This window comes from Ixodes scapularis, unplaced genomic scaffold, assembly GCF_016920785.2.
Source record: "Ixodes scapularis isolate PalLabHiFi unplaced genomic scaffold, ASM1692078v2 PGA_scaffold9__187_contigs__length_104089568, whole genome shotgun sequence".
NCBI lineage: Eukaryota > Metazoa > Arthropoda > Arachnida > Ixodida > Ixodidae > Ixodes > Ixodes scapularis.
In genome coordinates this window covers 11,709,852-11,732,932 of record NW_024609884.1, presented here as the reverse complement: position 1 = coordinate 11,732,932, position 23,081 = coordinate 11,709,852, and the positions used below count along the sequence as shown (strand labels likewise).

Genomic DNA, 23,081 nt, shown 5'->3' with positions numbered 1-23,081 from the left:
ATTTTTTAATTAGTTTTATTTTTTATGGGAAAGTAGATAGGGGGGGGCTCCATGTACATAAGGTTTCCGCAAGGTGCCCCGCAATACAAAGTACGCGCACACACACGTACACGCAAAATAAACAAGACCGACAATAATAAAGAAGAAAAACCTTTATCATCGGTGCGTTCGGTGGATTAATACGACATGCATAATTCATCCGGCAGCAATATCCCAGACGTCACATTTAGGCTCTCTATTTATACGCTATTCTGCAATCATTCACGGGCAGTGTCGGGCTCTCGAAAAAAATAGAACAGCAAAAAAAAAAAAAAAAGAAAACCACAACGGGTGTAGTATTAATCAACAGCGGTTTTCGCTCTACTTCCATTACCACGATTAGAAATGGAAATGCCGCGGAAATTTGGCTTCTTGGGTTTTTTTTTCTCCGTCCTTCTTTTTGGCACATGACCCGAGTGCCGAGCGCTTGGAGCCCTTCGCGGAGCGGGAGCCCCAGGGAACGACACCGGGTCTTTTCAGTATTTCACAGAGGCGCACCATTATCGAAGAAACATTCCACCTTGTACGTGTGGAACTGCGCCCCGAAATACCGCAGCGACCAGCAAGCGCGATCTTTTGACGACACCCAGCTCTCGCCCAAACGTGTTCGTACTTAATGACCGCGCCGTGAACCTTATAAGCTGCAGGCTCCGCGCGAGACCTCGAGATAACTGTTCAGTAGTGGTTCCGGGTCACGCGTTTCTACCAATAAACTTTCGGTCTCCACGTCAGAGTAGGCTTAGTGACGTCCCTCGCAAGAGGGACGTCACTAAATAACTCTAAATAGAACGGACTTCAACATTAACTTTAACAACACGTTACCTGGTTTTAAAAGGGATTGTAGAAGTTTCCTGGTTGGCAGTGAAATCGCATTCTCATTTGGATAGTGTATTTCACCAAGAATACAATCACTAGATATAGCTAATTTCAAAGATTTGTTTTCATTGTATTCCTTCATGTGAACTTGCTTGTGATGCTGATATGTCGGAGGAGCACAAGATTGCATTCTAGTTTTTTGTTGTTACTGTTTGTTGTTACTGTTTTTGGTTTCTTACGACCAACACTCGTTTATAGAGTTTTTTTTTAGCAAATGAATATAGTGTCTATTCTTCTTGTTTCTTTGACTTGTTTCTCTTGTTTTATTTTAACTGTATGATGTTTTGTAGAATCTGTTATTATGTAACTACTTTGAGCTGCTGGACTTTAGGGGGCAGAGGGTTTGTCAGGCATCACGCCTTTATCTCTGCCCCCTACGCGGCAAACCTGCGAAACAAATAAAGAAAAAAAAAGTATACGCATGTGTATAAATTTCTACCAGTGAACGGCCCAAGATTGCAAATGACGTATTCAACTCACGCTCCCCCAATACGTCAAAGAAGATAATAACAGATCAGCTCCATAATAACGCGAAGCTTGGGCCCAGTGCAGAGACGTCAGCCATGTTGTCGAAAGGTGGCACTCTCATTGGGCACAAGCTGCATCAGCATACCATAGGACGGAGTTGTCCAATTCATTTGTTGGAATAAAAAGTAATTGTATTGACGCTCCATCGTGGGCAAGGAGGGAACATTTAATGAACTTTTCCTAGCGGTATTCATTGCTAGTTTGAAGCGTGACCGATAATTTGATGCTGCTTCTATTTTTGTCGATGCCCTTCTTCCGGCTAACGCTTCCGTACAATACGCCTCGTACTTGCCGGAATGATAAGTGAGAAGGTTTCGTGGGCTGTTAGTTCAGGCAAGCCTGGCTCATATTTTCCTCCACTTTTTGACGTCACCGGACTCTGCTGACAAGCGCACCCACGCAGGTGCAATTTAGTTTTTACATTTGTTTCCTATTGACGCTGTACACACACAGGCTCACGTTCGGGGAATTCCAGATCCCAGACTACGATTCATGAGCTAATAGGCAAATATTTAACCAAGTCTGCTGGCATTCAAAAGATATGATTTACAAACTAATCATTCGAATGGTGGCTGAATTTAACAACAAAAACCTATCATTCATTTACTAATTGGTTAATATGCGAGGGTATTTATAAAAACTTAATTAGGGAGTAATTGTTTTATCATAGTATTAAACAATCGCCTGTAATTAAGCGAACTAAACATTTGGGGAAGAATGACACAATTAGGTCTAATAACTATTACTGTCAAATGTGTTACGAGAGCCAATATATAAATAAAAACATAATAAAACTGCTTTTATCCTTGCGTACAAAAATTTTCGAAAACACAATAGATTTAATCCTCATTCTAGCAATTGCATTTTGTTCTCGAACGGGAGCCGTCGCTGTTTCTTCTAAAGTGCTCTGCTTTTCCGGACAGATCGGCACAAAGCCCCCTTTTACTGTTTAAAAGAACGGCTTACCCGTCCATCTGAAGTAAAACCGGAAGAATTTCAGGAACACACTTGCGTCAATAAGAAGGTCAGCCATTTTAATTGGGGTTTATCTCTCAAAGAAAGCGAAGGCTGAGAGCAAATGCGGAAGCGGGAGACCCAAGCTGAGCGAGGTTTCAGCTCGAGCATTCCAAGTGGCGCTTCAAAATCTGGACACACAAAGACCTCGCTGGAGGGTCTGCGCCAAATCCCAGCGTCTGAGAACGAGACAGAGCCTGCCAATTTCGAAGAAGTAGGTTCAAAGAATGGCCACTTATCCGGACGGACGGCTACAGTAACCGTAATATATAGATATTTCAGAACGTCTTATTGTACCTTTAAAGGCGAAGCAGGTTAGGTGAAAATTTTTAACTATCAAAAGAGTCAATTATAATACATGTATATGCTTAAATTATACTCACTGCTAGCTGAATTGGTAGAAATTACTTCTGCTTGCAAAATTTGTGCTGGTTGCTAAATACTCTTTGCTTCCTCTAACCTTTTTTTGTTATGGAAGTTTATTAATACTAAAGCTTGGGCTAGGTTGCGCAACATGCTTTCAAACGGCGAGAACAAAGCACATAAAAGAAGACTACAAAAGGAAGGCGAACACACACCGAGCTGCACAGTTGCACAATTATTATCAAGGGTCTACGGGCTCAATTTTGTTCGAGCATCGCTAACTGATTGAATTTTTACTCAAATGATGCCCGATAAATTCTATAAACACGAAATTAGAAGTAGCCTATTAGAGATGTCTGTTCTGAATTTACAGTGTGAAAACATGTGCGCCCTTTATATTAGGAAGGGGGGCCGTAATTCTAAATTTTAGTATATTGGAAATCTTTTGAAGCCTTCTGGAATATTCTGTAACGCTTGTATTTTGCGTCTAAACCACGAGGCAGTTTTAACACTAAATAAATAAATCATATACAGTTTTAGCGGACTATTGCGCCGTAAAACCAAGAAAACGCTTGTAACATGATTATGCTGAGTTCCTTAACCTTTCCTTCACTATATAAGACACAGATAGATGAAAATAAGTTTTGAAATAAGAGATGGTATTACCAAAACACTACAAATGCCAACATTCAATAATGTTCTAAAGTAATAATCCAATTTAGTTTTTATTTTATTGTTCCTTGCCAGTTCGGCCACGGCAATTGCTGCAGTCGCCGCCACGCACTGCGCGTACTGTGAAGAAAAAGGCAATCCCGCAAGCGCACACTGTGGAGGAAACAAGAAAATCTGCCATGAAAAGTACATCAGAAAATTACCAGCGCATCTTCTTGCACTTTCCTCCGGAATTCCGCCGTTGCTCCTTGTTTCAGCATCGTAGGAGTATTACAACACACACACACACGCACACGCACACACAGGCGCGCGCACACACGCCACACACACACACACACACGGGAAACCATTCCCGGGATTGGAATCTTGAAATCTGAACTCTGTGCCTAGCCCAAGTCCTTTGCGAGGTGTTTATTTTCCCGTTTCTTTTGTTTATTTCGCGTCTTCTGCATTATATCTTATCTCACTTCCGATTTCGAAACAGACCTTGATTTTTGGCAGCTTTCCTAGGAGGCAACGGCGGCCACTCATGATAATTGCAAACAAAAAGGGCGATGCAGGAACACTGAGACAGGGAGTGACGTCACTTCCACGTATGGGGTGGGCAGCAAAACAGAAAACCCCCTAAAAATAAAGAAAGGAAAAAAAAAAAAAAACTTCCTGACACCATTTTTATACAAGAAACGATTGCGTCACTTTTGGGCAAATCTCGAACAGGTATTTGTTTGTTCTACAACAGATGTCTAGAAAAATCACTCGTCAAGCCAAAACCGTCGCTTCGAGGCCTCGTGTGTTAGCCGATAGGCACTGTGAGAGCTTGGGGAACGACGGTGAATAAATGCGCGACCAAAACTCGCATAAAAAGAAAAAAAAAAACAAAAAAAAAACTAGGGTACGAGCACGAGTATTTTTTCGTGTGACTACTCCACAAGTGGAAGCACTTTAGACGCCCCAAAAGTTTCAGAGCGCATAAACAAAAGAACGGAAAGCGTGCTTTTCCGCATTATAATGCATAACAAGGGAAAGACAACTTACGGGGGCCAACAATCCGCAGGTACTCTTGAAATGTACTCTTGAAATGTACCCAATGTACTCTTGAAAAGGGAAGTCAAATTACACCGACATATTGGGTAGGAGAGCTAATAATCACTCTGTCGCATTACATTCAAACAGCGTAAGCATCAAGCATATAAATATTTGTTTTTGTAAGGCAAATGGCTAGCGAGTTTTACGGAATGTACTTGGTCAAGAAAGGATTGAGCGATTGAAGCATTGTTCTGAGCTAAGAGCTCATTTCAAATGAAATGTGGCCAATGTTTACATTCGTTGATGTAAACGTCGAACTGTGTGAAAACAAGAGGTGGATGACGTATACCGTTATTGCCCTCCCGACTGACCCAAAGATAAGACAGCTGCTATGCCTCTAGTAATGACACGAGGTTTCGCTCATATATTCCTTTGCGCAGGTTGTGCGGCAACACGCGCGTACCCAAACAGAAGATGACTACTGATCAGTATTCGGTCGAAATATGTGATACTGTGAAGGCGAGTAACGCGAGCTCAAGGATTTTTAACTGGTTGCAGTCCCTTGCGATCTAGTCGCCTTGTAGAAGCTTTCAGATCCCGTCCGAACCATTGACACGTTCACCTAAAAAAGCGAAAAAAAAGCACAAGGACGTGGAAGTAGACAGACAAGAGCGCCATCTATTTCCTCGTCCTTGTGTTTTTGTGGCGCTTTTTTAGGTGAACATGAACCAACTGGTTCAAATTGCTACTTTAATGTCATTGACATGTACCACGCTCAGATGCAAAAGGAGCAGATTATTTTTGTTTGCCACGCTAAATGGAGTGCAGACAAGGGACGTTTCACTTTTTGAGTTTAACCTTCACACGAAAAGAATGCATCTACTAGACGACACTCTTGCGTGCATGGGTGCAAACCACTCGCTGTTGTCGAGCTTTTCCACCGTGTTCATCTCGCATAATTGAGGTTTTTTTTTTTTTTTTTTTTTTTTTTTATAAATGACGAAAACAGCTGAATCTATACTCTTCGCATATGAATACCTCTAACTGCACTTCAGTAACACGCTCTAAGAAAGACCTGCTCTACTTGTTGTTCATCACGCGACAGGTGACAAAACAAAACAAAAAACAAAAACAGACGCATTTCTAGCCCAGAGGGCCGTTTGCGTCAATACTTCGCAGACCGCGTCGTACACGGCTGCCTTCGATGAAGGAGACGTCGCCACGGGCGAGGAATTGGCGCAGCCGAGTTCATTAAGGGAAGCTCTGATTGCAGTCGCCGTCAGCGCAGCGGAGACATGTAGCATCATCGGCAGGGAGGGCGGCCGTTGGGCGGAGCATTATCGTCATTCGGGAACGGGCGCCATCGCTCACTGTCGGCTCGCCTGTCAGCGGTGGGGCCGACTTCGTGGTCCTGACAAAGCATCCGGCAAGCTCCTTGCCAAAGGCCTGTCCATAGATGCTGTTCAGAGTCTCCTCTTCTTTTTTTAGGTGAGCCAGAAAAACAAAACTCGGAGAGGACAGTCCGAAATACGAGGCTGAAGGAAGCAAAGATAAGAAAGAATCAATGATTCCACCAGTGCGAACGTTATAAAAAAAAAAGAACAAAACAAAAATAACAGACGGATAACACGTCGGGCGGATTTTTATCGTATTTTACTGGGGATGACGGTACAGTGCTGCTAAGCTAGGCGATAGACCCACACTTCCGCTTTTTCGGAAACGGCTCATCCTTAAAGGGGCTGTGCAACGATACCGGGTTGTTCTTCACTTTACACAAGCTTGATGGACCTTATGTGGCCCAAATGTTTCGCATACAACGCCACTCACGAAAAATATTCTTTGTTTGCGGCGTATTTTCCGGAATAAAGGCAGACTTTTTCTTTCAGTCTCGCCTTTGGAGAACACTATGACGCAGTCATGGGGACCGCAGTGTGAATGTAGTTACAAGTGTTACTCAATGGTGACGATAATCAAATCTTACTCCTAGGTGGTACACAAATTGTGCTAGTGACAATAAATGCCTCAACAGGCAAATTAGTAGCGGATCTTTACCAATCACTCCAATACCAGAAAGAGACGAGCCCTAACAATCTCTTGAATTTAGCGCCGGCGCTGTGCGTTGCCAAACCCAACGCGTGGCTATAATGAACATTGCCAGCATGTAAGCGGCGTCCGAACATTTGGCCGCGATTTTCGTCGGAAGGTTGAGAGTGAGAACGCTCCTGGTGCTTGTTTCTTTTCTTTATTTTTACGACTGCTGTTTTGTGAAGCAAAAAAAGGTAAAGCGTGTTTTTAAAAAACAGATAAATATTTAAACGTTAGAAGCAGTCTCAAGAATGGCGCGCAGATGCAGCGGCCTCGGTCTTTCATATTACACGACTTCTCTGTTCCTAATTGCGCGGATATTCACCTGAATCAGAACTTAATTTGCATACGTTACTTGCGATTCGTGGAGCGCCAACATTTCCAGAAACGCGAGCAGCGAGATGATACGATTTCGGCGACGGTTTGCGCCGACGAATAAAATCTAAATAAATATGAAGGATTGCAGAAATTTCCGTGATCCGCCCGATCGAAGCCAAGGAAAAATGAAACGGGTACGGGCATGCGAGTCGTCCAGCACGTCTGCTTTCTATATTTTCTTGCGCGCGGGGTGCGACCAAAAAGATGACAGAATAGACCGAACGGCAGCCAGCCAGAGCCAACACGGTAAGACAACAGGACCGAAATGACGCGGTCGCTCAACGCCTTCTAAAACAGCGACCTGTTAGAGCACTGGACGCTCCCTCACCCCCCGGAATCCCCCGGAGGAAATGCAAGTTACATACAAAACACCTAAAACAACAGCAGCGACAGCCCAGAACAACAACGCCAACAACGAATGGGGAAAAGACACCGGACGTGAAAAGCGTGAGACAAAACAATACTCTAAGGTGGAAGGGGGGGGGGGGGGGGGAAGAAGAAGCGGAGACCCTGAGGAGGCGATTTGGACGTGGATAGCGACGGGTCCGATGGAGACGTACGCCTAACGCACAGCTAACTCTGGAAGTCCCATTCGGAAATCTCGAATTCGGTGTGTGCGTGCGTGTGTGTGCGCGCGCTCGTGGGCTGTAGTGACTCTGAGCAACCAACCGACGAGCCAACCACCCAACGGGCCGGGCCCGCTGGCCCAACATATTGATCCCTCTCCCCGGAATCTCATTTCATCCTTGCTCGGGGGGGGGGGGGGGGGGGGGGCGCCAGGATAAATAATCCCGAGCTGGTTCCTTGGCCAAGACAGAGGGCGGCCGCGAGACGCAGGAGCAGGAAATGAAGGGAAAGGGAAAGCAACGGGGAAGGGAAGAAAAGAGGCGAGGGAGAGGGGTGTGAAGCCACGAATGGCTGCGTCTAGGCAAGGGAGGGAGGCACGGAAATATGCTCAAGGGGTGATGAGAGGACGTTGAGAAACATACCGTGTGGGAAGGGGTGAGGAAGCGAACAGGGTTCCTAACCGTGTTGTATTTTAGCTATGCAAGGATACAACGACGCAGCGCGAGAAAGCAAGACGCCCTCCCTTTGTTTTTTGGGGGGATCGGCCAAGGTTGACACGTTTGCCAGTAAGACGCCTTTCTTAAGCCTGCCGGAAGAGCTTGGGGGTAAGAAAGCTTAGGACCGCCAGAACGCGACTCACCCTATCTAGACAAATACGTACTCTCTCTCACCAATTATTGTGCAATTTCTACGTTCAAAGACCGTGGATTCACCAAATATTTAGACCCGACCAAAAGTATTAAACGGGGGTGACATGTGAGAAGATCTATTTTTATTGACAATAGGGGCTTTCAGCAAGCCGTTGCCGTGTTTCCCGTTTCGCGTAACGTACTACTAGATAGAGCCTTTAAAGTACGCTTTTAAACGCGTGCCTGGAGTGATACCGCGACCGCAGGGCGCGCGCTTAAAAGCATGCTTCAAAGACACCAGTAGTACGGTATGCTGATCGCAGTAACGGTTTTCTAAAAGTCCCTAATAGCTTTAGAGCTTGAATCGCGTCCTTACGAAATCACTGCTTACTTAGCAAAAAAAAAATAATAATAATCACATTAAAAAAAAAGAGAAGCACATCAAGGTTGGAGAATAAAAATTAGGATGATTTAAATCGCGATTTAAATTATGATTTATTGTTATTTAAGTCACGGAGGTTCTACTGTGACGATATAAATTAACCACATTGAAGTAACCCGAGTTTGGGATAGATCATCGTCTTATAGAGGAGGTATTACATTTCCAGTTGTCTCGGTGTTGTATTTCCCTCCCACATGTTGTGAGAAAATCACGTTAACCGCTTACTAACAACAATAGCTCAAATTAGTGGCATAATTCGCCGTATTAGACACCTTATTACCACGACGATTAAGTTGATTCTTTCTAATTCACTTCTTAATCACATTTAAAGTTTTGTCAAGTGGTGTGGGGGACCACTACATTTTCAAACCTACAGAGTGTTCACGTAATGCAAAATAAACATATACGGCACATCTATAAAGCGCCGTATGGTACACCAAGTGCAATTTTCTTTCGTCGTTCCCGTGTGGCCAGAGCCTACAACTTATACCAATATCGTCTGAGTGTCCGCTATAAATGAGAAACACAAAATAATATAAATAGTAGCCGTAATCTAGCCCAATTGCGAAAAAAAAAATTCAGTTATTCTACAAGACATAAAGAAAACTGGACAGTACCTACAACTCGACTAAATTCCGCAAAAGAGTGCCTCTGTTATTTCTTGACATCTCTGTTAAATAGCTATCACCTAGTTCATTTTAATCTATACACTTGCAGGTACACTGAAGTTCGCGCAACGCATGTATGCATGGAAAGTTAATTTTTTTTTTTTATGTGTGCTACTGAGATATGCTCAAATAGTTTCTCTAATTTTCTGTTTTTGTGTGTGTGTGTGTTTCGCTTTCCAATCAATTTGTTTTAGTGTAGGAAAACGTCTCTCCTGTCAATTATTTTTTTTTGTGTTTTCTTTTGTTGCATTTGTGATGGAAGTACCTTGTATTATTGTGTAATTTCTCGTGCTATTTTCATGTTACTTTTCTTACCCCTGCTATGTACATGAGGGCGACTGGGGACCAGTCAAGCTTCTTGTACAGCTTTTGTATCCCCAGCTCCCACTATACTTATATAGTAATAAACTATTACTACTATTACACCTAACGTAAAAAAGAGCAGAAAATAGACAGGACGACGTCTCAAACTTAGCAACAAAAACAAGACGTCGTCCTGTCTATTTTTTTTTTTTTTACGTCTTGATGTTATTGTTCTACCCCAGTTTCCGGTTAATTCAACATGGTTTATATTCACCAACCCACCTGCACCCTTACTATATTTTATTTAATATGAATCAAACCTTTCCCAAAACAAATTCGCCATAATATAATATACTTAATATCTGCCTAACATTTTGTGCTTTCTATGTGCATTTGTTTTTTATTGAAATCAAACCATCATCGAGCAAGAATGATTTATAGGAGGTTGAACACAAACAAAAAGCTGTGCTAGCAAATCCGCGTTGAGCTTTCCTTCTACCTGACACTTCGATCGTCAGTTACACAAAGTCTTCTGCAAGAAAATCAGAACGTGAAAGAGAGGAGAACAAGAAAAGTAATGTCCTATTGAGAGGAAATCAGAACACGAAAGAAAAAAGCAAATAAAGCTTTTTAATTTACCAAGAATATCAAACTGATTTTGTTCTAGTATGGCGTTGTTTACATAAAAAGTTTGTGATTTGAATCGAACTTTAGAAGCTTAAATTTACAGTATATTTTTATTCCCAATTGTTTTTAGTCAATTAGTCCATCAATGAATCGTCTATATTTAAAACAGACATAGAGTGATGAAGAATTACTCTTTCCAGGCTAGGGTCATTTAAATCGAATAAATTTGATTTAATCAAACAAATTTGATTTATCTAATTTATAAATAAAATTCAACGTTGTTTCCACCCTGGTCACAACACACACATTCGGACAAATTTCTCCGCCTCAACATCAAATATTCCAAGCGCCTTACATCTTCCAATAACATATGAGCGAATGCAACCACAAATCACTTACAAAGTCAGTGGACGTCCAAGCTATAAGTCTAGTTGATGGTTTAATCGCACCTTTCGTCTCTCTGTCTCTCTCTCCTCTCCCTACAAAGACAAAAAAGCAGCGGGATCAGTTCTACCGGACATTCAACGGTGATAAACTACAATACCAGGCATTTGAGCCACGGGGGCAAGGATGCTCGGCTGATCTTCGCGTCTCCTTTAAAAGCTGTCCTAGTATTTCCGTTGCTCGTCCGCAGGCAACACTCGTCGCCCGGGTATTTCCTTAGTAGCCCCACGGCAGCAGAAGGGGATTTAAGGGAGGCGTGCGGGGGAGGAGCGAGCCAAAGACACAGCCAAAGGCGATCCACAAAAGACGCCAACAAAGAAGACACCCGCAGAGCCGAGAGAAAGACGCCGTGAACACAGGGGCAGAGACCCAGAAAACGAAGTTGGCCTCTCGCGGATCCCTGGCTCCGACTATGCGGGCGAGGGCAAACGTGTGAAGGGTCACGATAGAGAAAGAGAGTGCGGTGCATTAGGCTATCAAGTCACGTGCTCCGGGAAGCGCATCTCCCGGGTTGACGCTATCCTCCGAAGGGCGAGATTAAGATGCAGGGATCAGGAGCCTGCCCTGATGCTCCCCAAGCTGCGAGCTATTGCTTTCTTTGACTCTCCTCCCCCGCTTTCCCGAGATCCCCCTTCCTTACTCTCCCCCTCCCTTTTTTTTTTTTTTTTGAAAGATACTTTTTTTTTCTCGTTGGTTTTGTCTAAGAGAGAGGGAGAAAAAAGTAGGAGGTTCTTTGAGATTGGGAAGATCGAACACGGGATAGGTGGTGAGTGGAATACCAGAATTGGGGAGGAGTGGGTGCTGCGAGTCTATACTGTGCCGTGTTTTATTTATTTATTTTATTTTATTTTATTTTTGGTGTTTGAGGGGTGTGGTGAGAGACTCTGTTGTTTCCCCTCAGCGCTACTGTTACTCGCTAATATGGTAGCTCTTGCAAGCATGTTTTGAATTCCCGAGGAGACACCGTGAATCTAAGGCGTGCCCATTTTTCGCCGGTAGGCGTCTTTGGAGTGTGTAATAATTAGGTACGAATAAATATTAAAGAAACATTAAATTTTCTTCAGAAACAAGGCGTTTATGTTTTTACCCAGCGTATAGCAATAATAGGTGTAATAACATCTGTAATAATGCATCAACGTGAGAGAAGGTTAAGACAAATAAAAAATAATAAGAGGGAATTATCAATGATTGTTACCATTTCCTGTTTGACGACTCCTCTCTTTTCCTCTTTTTTTTTACAGTGTCGTAGTTCAATGTACCTAGCTCGGCATAAATGTAGCTCTGCAACTGCTTAGTTAGTACTGCCCCTGATATCGATGAGGTGTCAGCAGGGATCGTTCAGGAACCACATTTCCTGATGACAACTCCGCCAGGCACGCGGCGCAAACGACGCGAACTCCGAGCGGAAATTAAAAGACGAGGGTGCTGCATGCGAGCGAAAGTGATAACCCTAAGATGGAAGCCGCCTCGCCGCTAGGGAAGAGCACACGACAGACGTCGGAAACCGGAAACTTAATACAAAATCGTCCGGGCCGCTCTGCATTGAGGACGCCCGTTGGCGCAAGAAGTCAGAGTTCTTTGGAATTCAAGAAAGTGGATCGGGAAGCTCTTCCTGGTTTTCCCACCTGTCATGTGTCATTTGGGCACTGCGGAAACGTAGAACCAGCATTCGGTTCGACAAAGATGTCGCTTAGGCGAACTTGGCAGAAGGTAATTTTCGGAGCAAAAATATTTCGAAAAGTGGCACGAATAATAAGGTTAAGAAAGGTTTATTTCCCGGTACGCTTTACGGCTTAACGTCAATAGAGAGTTTTAGTAGATCGTTCCGATACCTCCGATAGCCCCGATAACGGTACTATGCATGCACAAGGGAGGCGGTGGCGGAGTGTCGGGTATCGTTATCGGAGTCTACTAAAACTCTCTAATATGCGTTTATACCACAATCTGTGTGCGAAAAAAAAAAATTCAATCAAGTACAAGCATTCACCCAACGCTCCAGGAGTATTGCAGTGATGAGGTAACAGAATTTTCTCAGCTTCATCTAACGCTCTATTCGGCAGCTGCGCCCGACTCAGTATCTTTCCTTCTAAACACCTCCTCTTCTTCACTCTATATATTATTCTGAGAGAAAGAGCAACATTTGTCAGTGTCAAGATGTTGAGAAATATACACGAGCTAACCCGTTGTTCTATTATGAACGTTTACTTTGCCGTACGAGGTCTTCACCCGCAACTGTGCATATGCGATAAAAGAAAACACATGCACAAACACATGGACGCAGACAGAAACGCACACATACACACACAGGCATACATGCATGAACATCAGCAAAAATAAAACGTAAATAAATATGAAGCACAAATAAAATCGCTGGTGTCCTGGCTGAATTATGTGTTTCACCTGTGCGCAAAGGGACGATGGCGCCCACGTGAGTACACTTTACCGCCACCCTTTTTGAGGTGAAAATCACCCCTTGCCGTATATAATTCCAACTTCTTCCGTTCTCGTTTTTTATCATATTTGGCGCAGCGCAACCTCGTTATAACATACAACCCACGATAGCTGAGAAAAACAAAACAATGAAGAATTTCAGAAAACGGCTCTTGTTTATGTTTTGCGGTCCCGTACAAAAGTCACAAAAAAAGCGAGTCGAACGCAAACATACAAACCCAAAGATAGGTTTCCTCACTTGTCTTCGATATAAATAAGACACAAGAACTTGATTCGAAGAGAACTTGAAAGAGGAACGGAGGCAGACGGAAGCCGAAATGAAATTTCTGGAATCCCGTTACACGAAGAGTGCCCCACGAAATGGGTTCGCGGATTTTGTATTTTTTGGGGCAATAATAGCTGCGACAACGTCCCGCGAGCTGAACAATCTTCTCGTATCATTTGTACTGTACGGCGGCAGCCCGACATCGCACGACCAAGTGCCGGGTGTATAGTTTTTTTTTTTTCTTTTTGCTTTTGAGCCTAGCGCCACCTTTCGAATGTTTGTTCACGCTTTGAACTTATACGAAACTGGATGTGAATCTTGGCGACAGTTTCAATCAGACCGTCTCTTTGCTAGCCTAGAGGCACCGAACTATCTCTTTGAGATACGCGCGAGCCGTTTCTTGATGGCTCTCGTCGCCAAACCGGAAGAGAACTGTACCGGGTGTAACAGCAGCTTCCCTGAGGTTTGTCAGGAGCGGTGCTGGCATCGCTGACCGGGTCTAGCGCGCCTAGATTCGAGAGTGTTTCCGACTGGCCGATCGGGGTCATGTGGTTCATGACTCGTGTTTGCAATACGAGATGCCAGGAAGTGACGAAGAAGCTGATCGTCTGCAAGCCTCTTCGCCTCTCCAACCGCTATCCTCCTCTATCATTTCACATCATATCCCTCGTTCCACAATTGCCCCTGCCCCTACGCGAACGTTCAGCATCTCCTGTCTACTTGCCCCACAGTTATCCGATGAGCCCCTCCTCCACACTGGCGGGTGTAACTGGCCTCGGCGGCTCACGTCGATCAGCTGGCTCTGGTCCGCTTAGCGGAGGAGCACCCTCTAGGGCCTTTATTTTACCCAAAATGAATTCATTTCTTTCTCTCTGTCTCTTTCTCTCTTCGCCGCGCGACAGCGCACGCTGGTCCTCATGCGACCAATTTGTGTATTAGGCGTCGGACATTAAATTTCAAACGCTCTCCGTTGTTTAAGTTGCTCCCTCTTCGGTCCTCTTTCGAGGTTCGATTATTGTTTTCGAAGGTTGAAGTTGTAAACGGTTGAAAACGACGAGGTGTCAGATTTGAGCTTGCTCTCATTCGCGGTCGGCCACTCATGTTGAGCTAGTTGGAATTGCTCTCTTTCAGACACGCGAATTTAATCATCGCTGCTTTGTTTCACGGTGCAGGTGCACAAATGGCGGCGACCGTGTGCACCTTGCGGCTGCGTGAAGTACTGTCCGGGAAAGAAAACAAAGCATTTCGAGCAAGGAAGCTTTTTTACAGGCTCATTTCTTCGAACCAATATTTTGAAATTATAAGCAGTTTACATATTCTTACTGACCAAGCAACGCGAACACTCCTCGCCTGCACTGAGACCTGCGGCCTCAAAGTCAGAGCGTAAACGAGCCCGTCCCTCACCACTGCGCAATCGGCGTGATCCAAGACGTCGACAAAGACCTACCAGATGCCCACATCAAACAGAATTTGAGATCACCGGACGGTCGAGTCGCTGAAGTGCGCCGACTTGGCCAGAAAACTGCAGTGAAACAATCATTCTGCACATCAACACTGCCAAGTTATGTATATCTTGGTCACGTGCGTAATCCGTTTTCCGAGTATAAAGAACGTCCAATCCCATGCCGCAAGTGCCGCGGGTATGTACATCGTGAAGCAACCTGCAAGGGCGCCTCCATCTGCAACCGCTGCGGAGACACCCACGAGGGCGACATGTATTCTGCACAAGAGAATTGCGTCAACTGCGGAGGGGCTCATGTTACCACATCTCCATCCTGCCCTAAGTGGAAGAAGGAAAAAGTGGTCAGGAATTACGCTCGAACACACATAGCTGACTATCGCGCTACAGAGACCTCCATACATCGGCCTAAACGGTCAATGCAAGTGATAGAACTATCCAGACGTTCCCAGACACCGCGATCGATAAGAACCTTCCAAAGCCAGTGATACCTCAGCGCTTAAAGGTCAATAGAAATCTACAAAGAGGGCAGCTCAGTTGCAGAAACAGAAACCTTACAATGAGGAGCCCAAAGAAAACAGCCCAAAACGGTCAACAACAGGCACCACCTCTTCCAAACGACAGGCTTCCTCTGACTCTCCTTCTGATCATGCGAAAACAACATTCGAGGGTTGGAAACCATTACTTCAGTCGGCAATACGCATGGCCCGCACTCTCCTGTCTTCCATTAACACAGAACGGGCACAAACCACCATTACTTTTCTTGACATAATACTCTCGTTCATGGGATCGCATTAAAAACAGGGAACGACAATACAAAATGCTCTCCAGCAGCCAGCATTTACAACGGCGTCACCTCCGCTCTTTGACCCGGTCACCCAATAGCCAGTCACCCAAAGATCGCCCCACAGACAAACGACAATCCCGCCACCACCATTCCCATCCCCTCTCCTCGCTCCCCGTCCTCTGTCCCTTCACTTCTACCCCATTACCAGTTCTGCTCTCCAGTGGAAAAGTAACGGCTTGACAACGCGACTCCTAGAACTGCGAGACCTCCTCTGGGATCGCGCCTACGATGCAGTGGCCCTCCAGGAACCCAGGATGCCAGCTGAGAGTATAGGAATCGCGGGTCACGCAGTGTACTACAGCAGGCCCCTTCGGCCGGGCGTGAAACCACGGGCCGCCCTCCTAGTTGAGGACAAATTTCACAAACTGAGGTGGAACTCAGTGATCTCTGCGCGGAGGTCGCAGAGTTTGTGGCAGCGACTGTCGATCTGGGAAAACGATCTGTCACGATTGTCTCGGCATACGTTGCCCCTGGTGCTCCATGGGATACTCACGTACTTGAAGATATCCGCGCACGAGCAGAAGGAGAACCGATAGTAGCAGGAGACTCTAATGCCCATTCACAGTGACGGGGGCACAAAGAGGACACCCTGAGAGAATGCCAACTGCAGTCAACGCTTGATAGGCTCGAACTAAGGAACATCACAAGCGGGAGCCCGATGTTTGTGCGCCCCGGAATCGCGGGGAGCGCAATGAACTTATCTTTCACAAGTTTGGCCCTACGACTTAGTGCGACTCCTCAGGCGGAAAGCTGGGGAAGCGAGCGTATCTCGATAATATCAAAAACCTACCTAAACCACTTTGAGAACCTGCCAAGTAGTCCACTGGGGCCTCTATGGGACCGTGCTCGGAGGGGCGGTCAACGCGGTGCACCCGTTCACTTCAGAAACTCTCTCTCGCGCCCTCCGCGCAGCCCCCCGTGAGATCAGAGTTCCTACAACACGGCCCAATCCTTCGGGCAAGAAGAAGACGAGCCCAGCGACGTTCATGGAGACCCGCGGACGTTCAGGCTTACCGACGACTGTATGCCAAATTCAGAAGATTCAAAACTGGCACGCCGATACGTAAGTCCAGGTTGCGCCTCAACTGCGCAACATTGGACATACAAGGCGGAGAAAGCCGAGCCTGGAGGATAGCGCAAACACTAGCGAGTCGCCGGTTTTCCCAGATTCCAGTCTTTGAAATGGCCGTAGCCATGGGCATTCAGCCGACACAGATGGTAGAGCTTCTCGCGGAGGCCTTCACAAAGGTTCCACCCGTGCAAACCGCGGTCCCACCACCCGAGGGTTGGAACGAGTTTTGTCGCCCAAGGCACCGCCATTGCAGCGTACGGACACAGACTTCCCACTACACGAACTGCAGCACGCCCCCAGCGCTCTGCCCCGACACCGCGCGGCGCAAGGCCCGGAGGTTGTTACCAACCAGGCGCTAAGAAACGTCGGCGAGTCTGCTCATCCAGCAATGCTGGCCTTCATTGATGAAGTATGGAGGACAGCCCAGCTGCCAGACGCCTGGAGGGAGGCAACCGTGGTGCCACTTCTGAAGCCCGGCAAGCCCCAGGACCAGCTAATCTCACACAGGCTAATTTCCCTGACAACATGCTTCGGCAACGTAATGAAGCGGATGGTGCTGCGTCGCCTAGTCTACCATCTAGAAGCCGCCGGGGCTCTGTCAGGCTGTTTCTCGGATTTCCGTCACCACTGAAGCACGGCAGACGCAATTGGGCACCTCACCAGCTCGCTGAGGAGGCCAAGGCACAGGGCTGGTCTGCGGTGGCCATCTTCCAGGACATACGCAAAGCTTTTGGCGCCCTTCCAGATAGGGTTAACATCTCTGCCGTTCGTCGGTAGGGGGTGAGCGGGCGGCCACTGGCCTACATATGCGCTTGCTCAGCGAACGCACCATGCGCGTAAAGGCTGGTGGCACACTGAGTAACCCCCGGCGAGTTGTCCGCGGCGTTCCCCGGTGGAGTGTAAGCAGCCCGCTTTTCTTCATACTGTCCCTCGCGTCACTCGCAGCGACAGCAATGGTAGGAGAAGAACTGACGCACCCGATCTGTATGGACGTGTATGCGGACGACGTGGCACTCTGGGCTACTGCCCCGAGCTACAGCAGGCAACGTATGGCATGCTCCCTCCAATGAGTTCCGACCAACACGGTGTATCGTCTACGCCAACTCGGCCTGGCGACATCGGCCGAAAAAACGGCTGCGCTTTGTTACGCACCAAGGAGACTGTGGAGTTTCCAGCCTACGCTGCTCGTCGAGGAGACACCGGTGAGAATTAAGAAAATGGTAACCTACTAGGGGTCACGCTAGACTGGAGGTTGTCCTGGGGCCCAGCGATGAAGGGAGTGCTCCAAAGGATGAAAGCTCATACAAACATGCTCCGCTCGCTTGGTGGACCACCTGGGGCACCTCATCTCAGATGCTGCTGCAGTTCTATAGGGGCTTATTCTAGCCAGCCCCCTATACGCCCTACCACTCGTCGTACTCAGCGCAAACCAGCTCAAAAATCTGGAGGAAGCACAACGTGTGGCACTCCAAATCTGTCTTGAAGTCCCCCGCACGGCATCGTCGAGGCACACGCTCACAGAGGCCGGGTTCAACTCGGTGGAGAACGCCTGCAAGCACAAACGCTAGGTCATCTCATCCGCATGAGCAACTGCGACTCCACCATTCCATTTTTGATGAGGACCGCTGTGCGTGCCGAGTCGAAACTGAGGGCGCACCACTGCACCTTCGTCGACATGGCGGGAACCCGGACCACTCGGGTTCCCGCCACCACAGAGGGGTCCATATTAACGAGACATCGCTGTAGTAGTATCTGAAATAAAGCAGGCGCTATGTTTTTCTTGGCGGATAGGGCGGTGATGGCTTTTAACATACGCTGCGCGACATGACACTCCAAACGCCAACACGACATTCGTTTTTTTTTTTTTTTTCACGTGGTATTTTGAATTATCATTAGTAACAATCATATTTTACCGCTTAGGTTAGTGAACTTTCCATAGTTCTAGTAGTTTTAATAACAATCCTTGAATTCTAAAATAAAAATTAAAAAACGGCGATTACTTGTTCGCGTTCAGAGTGTCGTGCTATCTAGAAGCACACAAGTATTTATAGGTAAGCTAAAGCGGTTTTGTATTTGAGTAAAACACTTAAATCGTCTGTATTTATCCTCCAGCATTATGAATATAAAGATTATTGTTCGATTTGGTGCACGGAGGCTGAAGACAAAAAAATTCAAAGTACCGCTGAAGCCCCTTCTTCCCGCATCGTGAAGTGATATTAAAAGTTTTCGGAATCTATGCTCTCGCGCATCTTCAGCGCCTAGCAAAGCTATGCACGCGCCCTCTTGCTGTTTTCAAAAAGGTCAGAAAAAGACGTCACGACTAGTGTCAGCGCGAAGGAATATACCTGGCAAGCTTGCAATTCCACGCGCTGTCCACACGAGCGACACGCGCTTGGCGGCCGAAAGATCCTTTAATGACGTAACGACTGGTCGGAGGTTTTTCATGTTATCTCGCGTTTAGCTACATCTCTGGGGAAAACGAACGTGATATTCAAATTCACGGGGTAAAAATATTCTAGAATTACCCTCTAACTCGTTTTTTTTTTTTTTTCAAGAACCTTTTTAGCTTCTTTTAACGTGCACCACGCAGTAGGGATACACGACCGCAAGCCAGTATGATGCTCATCCAGATCCAAACGGGCAGGAATGTCCTATACTCTGTTTCACCTTTTGATGTACCGCAGGAAAGGCTACAAGCGCGAGCTCCTTGCTCTAGGGCACATCTCGGCGGCACAAGCTCTCGTAGGCTAAGTGTAGCTCCCAACGCTATCAGCTCGCGCTTCTAGCCTTGTCTGCGGTACAATATAAGATGAAACGGAGCATAGCGATTTTACTGCCCTGACTACATTTCTCATTTACAGCTGAGACACCAGACGCCCATTAAGGTTGACTAAATTCCGGCTCTATCCACATACACATAATGTATCGAGTTTTCAAATATAATCTTTGCTTCTCGGAGGGTTTACACATTCGTTTGCTTTTTTTTTTTGTTTTGTTTTAGGCGAATTATATATCCGCAATTACGTGGCCGAACGGGAACCTTGCTCTTTTAAACAGCAATCCCGATGGCAATGTCTCATGAAGTTAAACATGATTGCAATAAAGATTTTGTTTAAGCTCTCCATCATTACCCTGATACAGAAAAACCCCGTTTCGAAAACAAATTCATTTCCCGGCTATCAAGTTTCGCAAAGCTCCGTTTCTCTCTTCATGGAGAAATCGAGCTCCGCTTGGACGCAAATAAAACTGTAACAAAATATTTCAGATTGCTTCAAAGAGAAACGATAAATGGGCAAACACCATCTTAAACTACACGAGAAAAACCTTCACTGAACGTGGAACGTCGAGGACGGACGATAAATAGGCTCGGGAATGATCGAAATTTAATTTGTCCTCCTTCGAAAAAGATACGAAGCCCGTGATGGATGGCGACGGCATGAAGTGCGCCGGGTTCAATCTTCGCAGTACAGCACAAAAACGTCGCTGCGAAAAGAAAAAAAAGAAAAAAAAAGAAAGAAAGAAAGTATATACCTGATGAAGAGCTGTCCCCGCTCGAAACGTCGCATTAAACTCCATAGTAACTCTCAGAATACACGTTTATTTATATATACTTCTCTACGACAACAACGGAATAAGGTCATTTTTTTCCAATGCGTTCTTTTTTTTTTCCTTTTTTTTTTTCGAATGAAAAATCTTGGCACTCGCAGTTTGTCGGGGTAACGTCGTCGGAAAAACAACAAAAAAGGTCATTTGCTTAACCAATGTCATTTTATCAATATAGGTTGTAGATCTTTAAATTTCCCACGCGAAACAAATTTTGAACCAATGTTAAAGGATCGACCGCGACAGTTTTCTCGCATTGAATCTGTCTCGTCTTGTGGTTTTCAAGCCTTTCCACGCACATTTTCGGACGAAAGTACTTAGGGGCGTCTTTTATCTTCAGTGAAAACATAAACCACGTCCTGCAATATCCGGAAACGGCCCACGAAGTGACAAACAATTCGATCTACATCATGATTCTAAGGGATGACATGGTATACAATAGGATCCGGTCTGCAATATGACCCCAAGGAATGACACGCACGTAACTTGCTTCTTGTTTTAAAAATAAACTGCACGGATCTCGAGCAGATGACGAGTTGAGAATGGGCGCCCTTGTCGAAGAAAGGTCTAAGCGCTCAACGCAAACAATAGAAGGCCAAACGCAAGATTCTAGTGACATATTAATGTCGAGAGTTGGGCTAGTTGGTATTCGTTGATCATAATGTAAAAACAGCGCAAACAAACACGGACGAAGGAGAAGAAACTTCCTTTTTCAAGTAATAAAGTTTCAGTTGCGAGTCAGCGCTTGTCCCGTCTGCGTGTTTCTTCTCCTCCGTCCGTGTTTGTTTGCGCTGTTTTTACGTTATGATTAGTGACATATACTTTAAGCGGTACGTTGGGAGCAGTATTAGAATCAGAATAAAGTAAAGTTCGCTTGCCCTCAGAATAGAATAGTTTTTTTGAACACTCCATCGCTCCATCCATCTTCAAATAGTGGTGCGCGATGCATAAACTTTAATTAAATGGTGAAAAAAAAAAAGTTTTACCGAGTCTCATTTCTCTCACTCTTAACTGCTTCATATAAGGGGCAACTAAGCGAGGTTTGGGGCAGCCCTCGTTTCCACTGTCCGTCCCACAGTGCGGACGAAAGAAAAAATAGGTTGCAACGCAAGAAGAATACACTTTAGCATTGGAGCAGCTAACCGTGATTTAGAAACGAGCGGCCCTTATGTGGTGTCTATTTTACAATACGCGACTGCGAGTGATGCCGTAAAGCGAGCGGAGACCTTCGCAGCTCTATCGGTGCACGTCAACGATGCGGTTGCTGGAACTATGCCACGTAGTTATTGAGATGTTGCTCCGAAATGTCGTCGATTTCTACCGTACTTCACTTCCAGTAGCATCCACGCGTGGGCCATTTATCGGTTACGGATAGGATACACATAGCCCCCGGACACTGAAAATTGTGTGCGTGTCCGCTTCTCTTCTCCCCTTTTGAAACGACTTCGTTTGTACCTCAGCTCATTCATTTCTCTACCTTGGAACTCGAGTTTCTCATCATAAGTAGGAGTCACAATGTCTCAAATTTCTCTGAGCCCTTCCAACGCTTATTACTACCGTATTTTCTGGTGTATAGTCCGCGGACTATGCATGTTTAAAAGTTGAAATTTTACCCGGTGCAGACTATCTACAGGTGCGGACTATACGAGGTTTCGTATTTGTCTAGATGGTTCACCGCGACCAGACGTGAAGTATTGTATGGATAACCGACTATATTAAAGGGGCTGGGGCACGAAAATTCAACGGATAGATTATTCTTGAAACGGAATCCCCATAGTCTACTTAGTGTATTCACCAAGTTTCGCGATTTTTAGAGCTCTAGTAATTGCAATAATCAACTTACGAATGTCGATCATTTTCATCTGGCGACCAGGCAACACTGCTCAAGTTAGTCACACCATGGCGCCCATAAACCCCGTGATCATGAAATCTCTCTCATTGTAGGCGCCCCCATTATCGCCCAAGCCCGCCTCGCCGCGGTGCGATCCAAACCGCTCACGCAACCCGTCAACCCCCAACGATATTCTCGCTCTCGCCCACCGCCCTTCGAACTTCCGCTCTGCATGCGCCTGCGAGATTGTCCCGGACGACGGCGATCACGGCGAATTCGTCCGTGACTCTGCCGCCGCTGGAGCTGGTCGCCAGCGGGTCGTAGTGAAAATGAACAGCTTCCTGCATATCTTGATAACAATCACTCCCATCGCCGCTGCAATCAGTGTCGAAGACTTCGACGAAGCGAGCGGTGCCATAGACGTAATCGTCACGAACCGCAGGCTCGAGACGCCAAGAGAGTCAAGTCTGCCAGCGCGTGCACGGGGACGCCGCGCGGTTGGCTGGTGACGTCGCCAGCCCTTCAGTCACAGCGATCTTTTCGAATGGGGCAGATCCGAGGCTCCCGAATATAATAAATCGATTTATCCAAGAAACTATCGCGCCGTTTTTAAAACAAATTTAGCGGGATTATAGCAGCATACAATGGGTCCTAGCAGTATATTTATCTCAAATTTTATCTCTGGCGTGTTCTTACCCCTTTAATGGTGATCTGTTTTGTGGTACAAGCTACTTTGCGTGCTTATAAAGAAGGCATTTGTCAAGATGTGCTGTGTATGATCATTAATTTTATGTTGGGATTAGGCACTAATTGCGGACTATGCACCGCGTGAGGACTATGCACCGGGTGCGGGATCTCTAAGGATTTCTTTTTTTTTTTTTTAAGCTGTAAT

The 23,081-nt window shown here is 45.9% G+C and overlaps 1 long non-coding RNA gene across 1 annotated transcript in view; it reads right to left on the bottom strand.

The window, feature by feature from the left end:
- LOC121833679 overlaps window positions 1–23,081 on the bottom strand; it is a 103,218-nt gene that overhangs the window by 30,183 nt on the left and 49,954 nt on the right. The window lies entirely within an intron of this gene.